General features: G+C 34.2%; 1 pseudogene; it reads left to right on the top strand.

Annotated features, from left to right (window-relative positions):
* Positions 1-4,932: 4,932 nt before the first annotated feature.
* Positions 4,933-6,681, top strand: LOC149250051 (long chain base biosynthesis protein 2b-like; annotated as a pseudogene).
* The last annotated feature ends 3,611 nt before the right edge of the window (positions 6,682-10,292 follow it).

Raw genomic sequence — 10,292 nt, 5'->3', positions numbered from 1 at the left:
TAAGCAAAAAACTGCATGTATATATAGGCTTTATAGCCCTTCATTCCAATTGTTCATCAAAAGGCCGATGATAGTACTGGTAAAAAGTGCCGCCAACTTCCTCTCGGATCCACCAGTCTTCACCTATTCTGTGCGCTGCCTCTTTGGAGAGCTGGTCTGCAGTGGTGTTTTGTTCCCTGTAGATATGATGACAAACAAAGGATTCAAAAGTTGTGATCAATCTCTTTGCTTCGTCAAGTATATGTCTCAAAGAAAAAGTATGACAATGTGATGCATTATTGAGCCAATTGCAAACAATTTTGGAGTCACCAAATATCTGTAAGTGTCTGCATTGTTTAAGGATAGCAAAATGAATTATGTGCTTGGCTGTGCTGAGCTCTGCAAAGTTGTTTGTGCCTCTGCCTAAATTGATTTGGATCTTGAAGCAATGCCTTTCGTCAATATGGAGTATGGCTCCCCCCCCGCATCCATCATCTTGGGCTGAGCCATCGAAAAAAGCCCAAGGCTTTGATTTATCAATGGGTACAGGTCTAAGAGTTCTCGGTGGGGTGGAGTGATCTTCATCAGGTAACAAATTATAATCAGCGACCGTGTGAAGAATGATCGAAGGCCAGTGAGGCATTTTAAGATTGAAGATAGATTGGTTACGGGCGATCCATATAGCCCAACAAACCAGCAGAGGCAGGTTCTTGGCCTTACCTGAATGCTCAAGGCACCAGTTAGACCATGCCTCCAGAAGGTTGTTCCCGTGCCAATCCTTCAAAAGCGGGATATGAGAGGATATAGTCTGCCAAAAAGTAATGGTCGAGCTGCAGGATAGGAACAGGTGCTCTGTACTTTCATCAGCATTAAGACATAGATGACAGCGGAAGGGGCCATAGAAGGACCGTTTCATGAGGTTAGAACCAGTGGGTATTTTATCAAATAAAATATTCCACATCAGAAGTCTCGTCCTGGGTGCGGCCTTAAGTTTCCATATCGACTTCCAGGTGGGCTGTATGTCAGGGGGCTTATGAGGCTCCATGAGTCTGAGGTATCCCAGCTTAGGAGTGTATACACCATGTTTCGCGTGTGCCCAGATAATCTCATCTGGTCCCTCAGTAAGTCTGATTTGTGCTTGTGTGAGAGCAGTAGTATATTCCTTCCAATCGTTTATCCATTGGTTAGGCAGGTCTAGAGCTCTGGCGGATAACCAAGCCTGCTGGAGGAAAGAGGAGTTAGCCTGGTCACCAATGTGTTTGATATGAGTGATGCCTCTATCATGGAGATGTTGAATGAGATCAACTGGCAATCTGTGGGTGTTCCCACATCCAACCCAAGGGTCCACCCCAACTCGTACTGCATTCCCTTCTCGTATCCGCCATGTGATGCCATCTCGAAGCAGGGGTATGGAGTCAATGACAACGATTTTCACTTTTTATTATAATCATGGTTATAATATATATATACAATCAATTTAAAAAAAAAATAAAAATAATGATTATGAAATAGAAAAAATATATTATTTATTTATAATGGTTTTGCTTTTGTTAAAGGTAAAGATTTTATTCTTGCAATTCAAAAGAATACAACATAACAAATTGAATCCTATCCTGGTTTGTTACTGAGGAAACCAAACAAAAGATATAACTTCAAAAACTTGGAAATAAAAATTACAAAAATAGTACAACATAGAAACCATCATTAAGAATTATCAGATTTAGAGACCCCCATAGGAATTGGCTCCTTACTATTTCCCGAGGAGCATCTTCAATCAAGGGGGATGCATAATTATGTCTTTATTCACTTAAGCTTGCAGTCCATGGAGCTCATATTCAGCTGGATCTCATCCAACACTAGTAGAATTTTCTCTTTAGCTTCATTCTTGTCAAGCAAAAATCGTCCCAACAACAATTCCAAGTGCCAATATATGTTAACTGTGTACATGTATTTGTTGTAGTGAGCCTTGGTGTGACCTATATCTGGCACCAAATTAACCACCTCAGCCAACACTTCTAAGTTGAGCAAACGGTGGTGCTCATCAACTACTTCTCTCTGCACATGTGTTATTCCCATTGTTCCTATTAAGGAGTGAGTTCCTTATACCAAGTTGTCAAACTTTCTATCCATTGTTGGGCATGAGAACCACATTGCTCTAAATAGTAAGCTACGTTGCATCAAACACAGGCTAGTCGAAAAGGAATGATAACCCAAACTTTATTATACCTCACTTGGCTGAAGTGGAAGATTAATACCAATCTAGAAACAACAAAGGAGTGGTTACAATTAGACACGGGGGCTTCACTCAATGAGCCTCTAACATAACATGTGTGCTCATGGCATTCTAAACAATACCCTTAATTTGACTACATATTGGAAAATACCTCTAAAAGTCACTTTATTATTTCCCCTACCGATACGAATCCAATACACCTTTCCAATTTAAAAAACCCCTACTTTCACTAGATATTGTAGGTACCCATTTTTTCACTAACATTTTTTATACCCATTTATATTTATATCCCTATTATAGTGATATGATGCCTATCTTATGACCCCACATGCATTCTACCATGCACCTTTCTTCTTTTGAGATACATTGTAGATGCATATTAGTTCTCCCACAATGCAATTACTCAACCCACACTCAAGAACAACTCACTATGATTTGTGGCATTTCATGATTTAAGTCACACAAAGATCAACCATCCTTTAGGAAGACTGATTATGTGCATGTATATAAAATGACATATAAATTGATCTATATGATGATGAAAAATCAATTGATGAATCTTTATGAATATGTTTGCACCAAGAAAGGTGTTCAAGAACAATTCTAGACCCTATAGATGCAATACCGCTATCTACAACCAAGGTTGGGACACCAAATCTCAAATCCATATAAAGAAATGGGTTATACCCCCATCACTCAATTAATAATTCACTCACTATCTCTCAAGAAAGGGAACTTATTACAACCTATTTGGGTCTTTGGAGAGGAATAAAGAGAGCAACCTCCTTGTGTGTTATTGCAATGCATATTTAAGAATCTAATTATGATGGACATGAAAAAACACCCTTATTTATAAGTAACAACCTTTCTTTTTGTAGTATTTAAAAGTTAGAAGCAATAGACAAGAAAAATTTGCTATTTTTTTGGAAAATGATGTATATACAGACTATGGTATAGGAACAATAAACTAGATGAAAGATTGTCTAGTCTCTACAATGATGTGATGTGTTCCTTTGTAAATTCTCAATAAGATCATTTTTTTCTTTTATTTATCACCAACCTAGATCCATCTTAACTCTGGATCTACCAAGCACTAAGAGGGATCAAATATTTTTTCACTCTAAAAGAGGTTTGCATATCAAGAGATTTGATCCCTCTTAGCACTTGGTAAATCCAGAGTTAAGATGGATCTAGGTTGGTTTAATCCCCCCACCCCACTTTAAATAGGATAGATTCCACATGAGTACCATGGGTCAATGCCATGGGCCATTTTTATTTTTATTTTTATTTCGTTATTTTTATTTTATTTTCGCTGAGTTAAAATGTTTACATTACATTAATATTTTTATTTAATTTAATTTTGATTTTGACGTAATTTTCCTTAGTCAAAATGTTAAACATTACACTATAACATCTCTACCATACTAGGTTAGGGAGCACCTCTTGGCACAAAAACAAAAACAAAAAAAATGAGGTCCAACTTGCTAAGTCAAATAATTGTGTCGTTTTCATAAGCATGTGTGTTTGATTAAGTATTGTAGTTTATGTTGTGATTTATATAGTTCACCTATAAACTACTACAAAAGCTCTAGCACGTATTAAATGTGTAGTCACACTCCAACAACATATAAAAATCGAAACTCTAGAAAATTCTAATGGCAAATGACATCCACATAAAGAATACCCTATCGAAAGTTACGTTCAACCTTCAATTATTACCCTCCATTCTTTAATCCTCTAGCATGGATTATTCCTTCTTCAATGTGAAAGATTGTTCTAATGTTGATCTGTAGATGATGCGACCATGGACTATACAACTCATAAACATGGAAACATTAGTGGAATTAATTAAAATATTATGTTCTCTGTCATGTTAAGTTCGAGGCTTATTTCTGAAAAGGATAAATGAGTGGCTCTATTTGATCAAGACTAGTTGACTTGGTTCACTGCTTGTATTTCCAAGACCGAGGATTATCCAAGAAATGTAAGAACCCTTATTTAATGGCTAACAACTAGATAACTTTATTATGTTAAGTTAATAAATGCAGTATAATTTTTAATGTACATTCATAGCACTTCACTTCATCAAATTGATCTCCTCCTTCACAATATATTAATTGATGAACAATTTTCTGGCATTGAATTTATGGCATTACTCAAACAATTGTTTACCCAAAACATGTGGTAGTAGCTTGATATGATTCAATAAACCAACATTGATTTAATTGAAGAGACTATTTGACAACTTGGGTGATTTCTAATTTGGGTATTGTGTAGCCTTGGGGGAAAATTGCTTAGCTAAATCTCACATACACAAATACATTGTCATGACCAACATCATGATAAGCAAGGCAAAAAAATCAAGCACCAGAGGCCTATCCATATACCATCACAAACAGCATCAAATCACATGGAAAGACACATAGGTGCTTAAATCTTAGTTCCTATAACTATCTTGGATTTGCTTCAGGAGATGAGTATTGCATTCTGCTTGTGATTAAGTCACTTAAAAAGTTCTCTCTGGGGACATGCAGTAGTCGTGTTAATGTTGGTATGTTACTCACTTGCATACATGATTAGTTTGGTTTGTGTGCTAAAATATAAACATGATATGACTAAAGAATTGCAGAAAATTCACCCTTTCCAATGGACATGCTTTTCTCTTTCGATGATTAATTAGGTTTTTGCTTCTTACCAAAGGAAGTTGTTTCCTTATTTTGTTTGGTTATGTAATAGGCACTATTGTTTTGCATAAAGAGCTTGAAGATTTAGTTTCCCTCTTTGTTAGGAAGCATGCTGCTATGGTTTATGGAATGGGTTTTGTGACAAACTTAACCACTCTTCTAGCATTGATTGGGAAGGTGATTTTATGAGATAAAATATAGATTGATGGATATTATGATGTTGAGTTGGAGATTTCACTGGTACTTTATCAAGTGATTAGTTAGGACATATCTTGATTTTCGAAATGTTCAACAAAATATAGCTCAGTGCATTTGTAGCTAATTAAACATCTTCTCAAGGTGGACTCATAACAAGTGAGTCCTTGAATGATTCTTCAATAGTTATCGACACTCAAGCATCTCGATCAAGAATTATTTTTTTAAAACACAACAATCAATACCTTATTCCTTTTCAGTTTGTTTCTGCTCACTTAAAAAATGTGGTTGTCGACACTTTGCGGCATTCATTTCTTGTATTTGTGCATATGAACATTTGAAATCAGTGAAAGCTTATTTGATTTTTATGGTTTTCAACACCTTCACACTTGGAGGAAGTTCTTTGAGAAGCAATAGCAGAAGGTCAGCCTTGGACTCATAGACTGTGGGAGAAAAAAAAAATAGTTGTGGAAGGGATTTATAGTATGGAGGGAGAATTATGCAAACTTCCAAAAATTGTAACTATCTGTAAGAAGTACAAGGTTTGATTAACTAGTGTACTGCCTTATGGTGGTTTGTTACCAATTTATATTGGTTTCCTAATATTTTTTTTCCTTTTTTCCCCTGATTAGGTTGCTACTATTAGTTTTCTCTATACATTAGGAAGCTATCAAAATTTTCTGCAACTCACCTTTTATTATCATTTTGTTGTTGATTAGGGTCATATATACTTGAATGACGTGCATAATAATGGAGATGTTGGAAAAATAGGGAGGGGGCTCTGTGAGATTCTAGGAGTGGATACCTCTAATATTGATATAATGATGGGAACCTTCACAAAACCATTTGGATCATGTGGAGGTTACATTGTTGGATCCAACGTTGGTTAAAACGCTTTTAATTTGAGATGTTTCTTTAACTGATCGACTTACTTGTAATTTTGAGATCGCATTTGTAGGTGTTGTTTTGAGTTCAACCAGAAGAGTATATTTTTATAATATAACTTAATGCCCTTGGGCTTGTCTTTAGTGTTTTTTTAAATCTAAAAGATGATTATATAAATTCTATCATTGTATATATTTTTCTTAAATTGGATCATTGGTTGTTCAGGACCTCATTAAATACTTGAAGGTTGTCAGTCCTAGACACCTCTATGCAACAACTATGTCTCCACCTTCTGTGTAGCAAGTCATATATTCTCTGAAAGTAATTATTGGAGAAGATGGTTCAAATCGAGGTTAGAGGATCATAATTATTTCTCCATATATAGCATCACTTTTTCTTGTTGTAATATCTTCTTATAGTATTTTGTTCTATTCATTGAAGAGAAAGAATGTATAATATGCTTATCTGATCGGTGATGGATAATGTGTCTCTGTCATAGGAGCTCAAAATCTTGCAATCATTCGAGAAAATAATAATTTTTTTCGTGTTGAGTTGTATAAGATGGTATGTGAGGTTCTAGGAGACCATGATTAAACTATTATGCCAATAATGTTGTATAACCCAACAAAAATTCTAGCCTTCTCTGGAGAATGCTTCAAAGGCAATGTGAGGAAACCTTTTCTCCATTATCATGTAGATGATTGAAAAATAACGTGGAAATATCTCAAAGAATAGGAAATTGTGAGTATGCGTAGTAATGGTTCCTAGAATAGTTGAACAATTATGATTGTCAATATGAAAATGGTTCTAACAGAAAAACCCTTTTTTGGCCTCTGAATTTAATATTAGGTTTGTCACATATCTACTTTATGAATAACTAATCATTTCAATTTTTTCCCAAGGTCATGTTTCAATTAGTAACCTTTTAGTTACACCTTTTCCTAAACCCCAAAAGTTTATAGACCATTCACTTTGGGTGTTTCTTTTAAATGATTTAGTTACATTGTTTCATGTTTTATGTCTTGGGATGAGTACATACATTGCAATCATTTTATGAATTAGGAATAGTTTCTTCTATGTGTATGATTTGGAATATTTTGCAAAGATCCTTGTTCTTGAAGAATCAAACATATCTCTCTGTAGTCCATCCCAGAGTCCAACCATTGATGCTTATTGACTTCTCATCTATGGATCAATTGGTTTTAAGAGCACATCTACAAGAAAAATAACGTGAGAGTATTCATGTTCTTAACTCACTTCATATCCCTCATAAACATCTCCTAATATGTGTTGGTTTGAAAACTGCAACAAAGAAATGATAATGTCCATGATCTTAATTGTAAGATCTACCTCTCCCACCAACCATCATCCAACATTGTTTCCTTTTTTGAAGCATTTTGATATGAATTTCTCCAAAAAAACCATATCTTTGAAATAAATATGGATCCAACAGTGGCCTAGATTTCCTCAACCTCTTAACCATGAAGAATGAGGAGGCAAACTAAGTATATGGAATCTACAATAGTGAAAGATCTATCTACTTTTTCTAGATGGGCATTAGTATGATTTTGTACAAAATTACAAATATGGTGTGCATCATCAATTAAATTTCCCATCCATGTCACATTCAAAGAAATAGATTTAAGTTATAAATTCAAAGAATGAGTAATGTAAAGTGTCCAAAATCTTTGTGGATATTTAGTTTCCACAACCATGTTCGAAACATTACAAACATGTGCATTATTTGTGACTTTGCACATAGGAATTAACACCTACTTCTTTAGTGACTTTAATGAACATTGCACTCATATAATGCGCAAGAATCCACCACATTCAAGAAGAATGATCCATTAATTGATGAAGCCATGAACTGGATGAGTCGATGGCATCTTGGATCCATCCATCCATCAACAATACTAACCCGTGATGATTTAATAGATGCTAGTAGATTATCCAAATCCTTTGCCTTAACCAACCAACAATGTCATTCTAAGCTTCCATGCACTTAGGGGAAATTACTTTATTGGAGCCCATTCAGCTACAACTTGACACATCTAAGGAAAAAGGCGTTTTTTCATCATTAAATGAAAGGAAGTTGAGATAGAGAAATAATTTAATGGTAAGGTCAATGATCATCTTCCTCTCGCAACCCTTGTTTGAATATATTGTCCATTAGACTACCAGTTAGAACTTTCCTCTTATTTACTAGCTTAGATTTAGCTCCACTAACATTTTTACTAAATGGCTCCACAAAAATGTAAGAGGATCATCATCTCTATGTGTCCCACATGCTGATGTTGTTGAATTTTGTATCTATGGTCAGTCTTTATACATAATGTTTTAGCACTTCAAATGTATGTTATGATAAACTACTCTATCACGGCACTAATAAAAGTGTACCCATCACTCAAACAAAATCTTGATTTGACATGTGAAGTTTTTTCTATCTTATTTTAATGTTTAAAGGGTGATATTGATGATGAAGATCCCACGTAGTTTTTTTTGTAGCTTGATTTTTTTTTTCACACTAGAGGCCATCTACTGCCTCTTTGTTGATGTATTTTTGGTTCAGAAATGTATTACACTAGGTGATATTTTGGTTATATGCACTCTTATTAATATATAAATTATAACTTTTGCATATTTGTGTATAAATGGTTTGGATTCATATATATGCACATTAATATATATGATTTTAATTAAAATTTGAATATTTTGTGTTTTTTGGTCTACCAGTATTTTTAATGTTACTTGACGTAGAAATTATCTTTTATTATTGTGCTTTGAAGTTATAGACATTTAGAATGGATGGTTATGAGATAATGATCTTCACTAGGTTGTGGCTTTGTTCATGTTTTGTATAACTAAGGTTGATGCCTTCTTACATCGCTTACATAGATGGAGCTTAAATGTTGATGTCATAATTTAGCATTTTTGGGTTCACAGTGAGTATATAAACATTTCTGTGTGCATAATCTTTCAATATGACTAAAAATTAATACTTCATTATATGCAAAGTGAGTAAATGATTTCCAATATAAATTGCTCATAGAATTCATCTGCTTTTTCATTGTGTTTAGTGAAGCTTGGGGGTTGCATGTCTAAAATAGTATGGGGACATCTGAGCTTAGGGAGAGAAATAGTAGTTCAAGGTGGAGGGGACGAAATGTTTAAGATGAGCGTCAGTGTTTGTCCAATATAGAAGCTCTTGAAAATTTTAGCTTGATACTTATTAACCAGCAGTGGCCTTTTCGCAAGGCTACTATTCATATCAATAGAAAAGGTATCCTTCTGTAGTGATTGTCCACTCTCCTTCACATATACTCAAGGAAGGAATGCATGCAAATACTAGAAGGTAATGCATATGTGTATCACATTAATTCCATACTAATGTTTGTGAATTAAATTTTATTTTGATATTTCCTTTTTATTGGGTGTATTACACAGTAGTCCTTTCCTAGGTTTCCAAAAGAAATCTTGTACATGCTTACAAAAAATATTTTTTATGAAGCTTGTATTTCTTGAGTATTTTTGTTAAACAAAAATTCCTACAATACTCAGAGCTTTGTAATTGATCTTTTGATTTATTTGATTGGATATTGCATGTGGCTATACCTCTTGGAAGAGTGAGATCAGTGAACCCATGTGAGAATGTGAACAAGCCTTGAAAGAAATATATGCAAATCCATATTGTAGGTAATCATGAGCTATGGTTCATGGGTTTCGTTCCTTATTTGGTGAAAATGTATTCATAAAAGTATTATCATGAAAATGTTTCATTATCTTCATGATCTTGATTTGCAGACAAATCAACTAGAAACGAGGATTTCAACAAACCATATATCTGCTTGTTTATGTTTATGATAAGGTGTATGCTTTTCTCACTATTTTATTTTGCTCACTATGCCTGCTCACGAGAAACTTTCTTTGAAATCAATGTTGACATCAAGAAGCAAGCGTATTCTAAATTTTTCACACAATAATTGTCAGAAAGACACAAAAATATCAAGGGAAAAAATATTGTATAACTAGTTGATTATATTGCACATAATGTGAACTTGTCTTCATGCTTTTGTTGTAATGAAATGTATATGGCATTGTTCTACTCATAAATGTGCTCTAACATATCATTGAACTGTATTTATGCTACTCATGGTTCTTTGAATGGAACGAAATGGATCTATTTCTCACCAAAATATTGTACATAGAAAGACACCCAAAAATATTGTACATCTAGTTGATCACATTGTACATAATGTGCATTTCTTTCATGTTTTTGTTGTGATGCAATGTATATGGCATATTTGTACTCATAA

Source organism: Pinus tabuliformis, chromosome 7 (genome assembly GCF_031772625.1).
Source record: "Pinus tabuliformis cultivar Carrire ecotype Pingquan chromosome 7, CPIR1, whole genome shotgun sequence".
Lineage (NCBI taxonomy): Eukaryota > Viridiplantae > Streptophyta > Pinopsida > Pinales > Pinaceae > Pinus > Pinus tabuliformis.
Note: the sequence above shows the minus strand (reverse complement) of the source record. Positions and strands in the feature narration are given on the sequence as shown.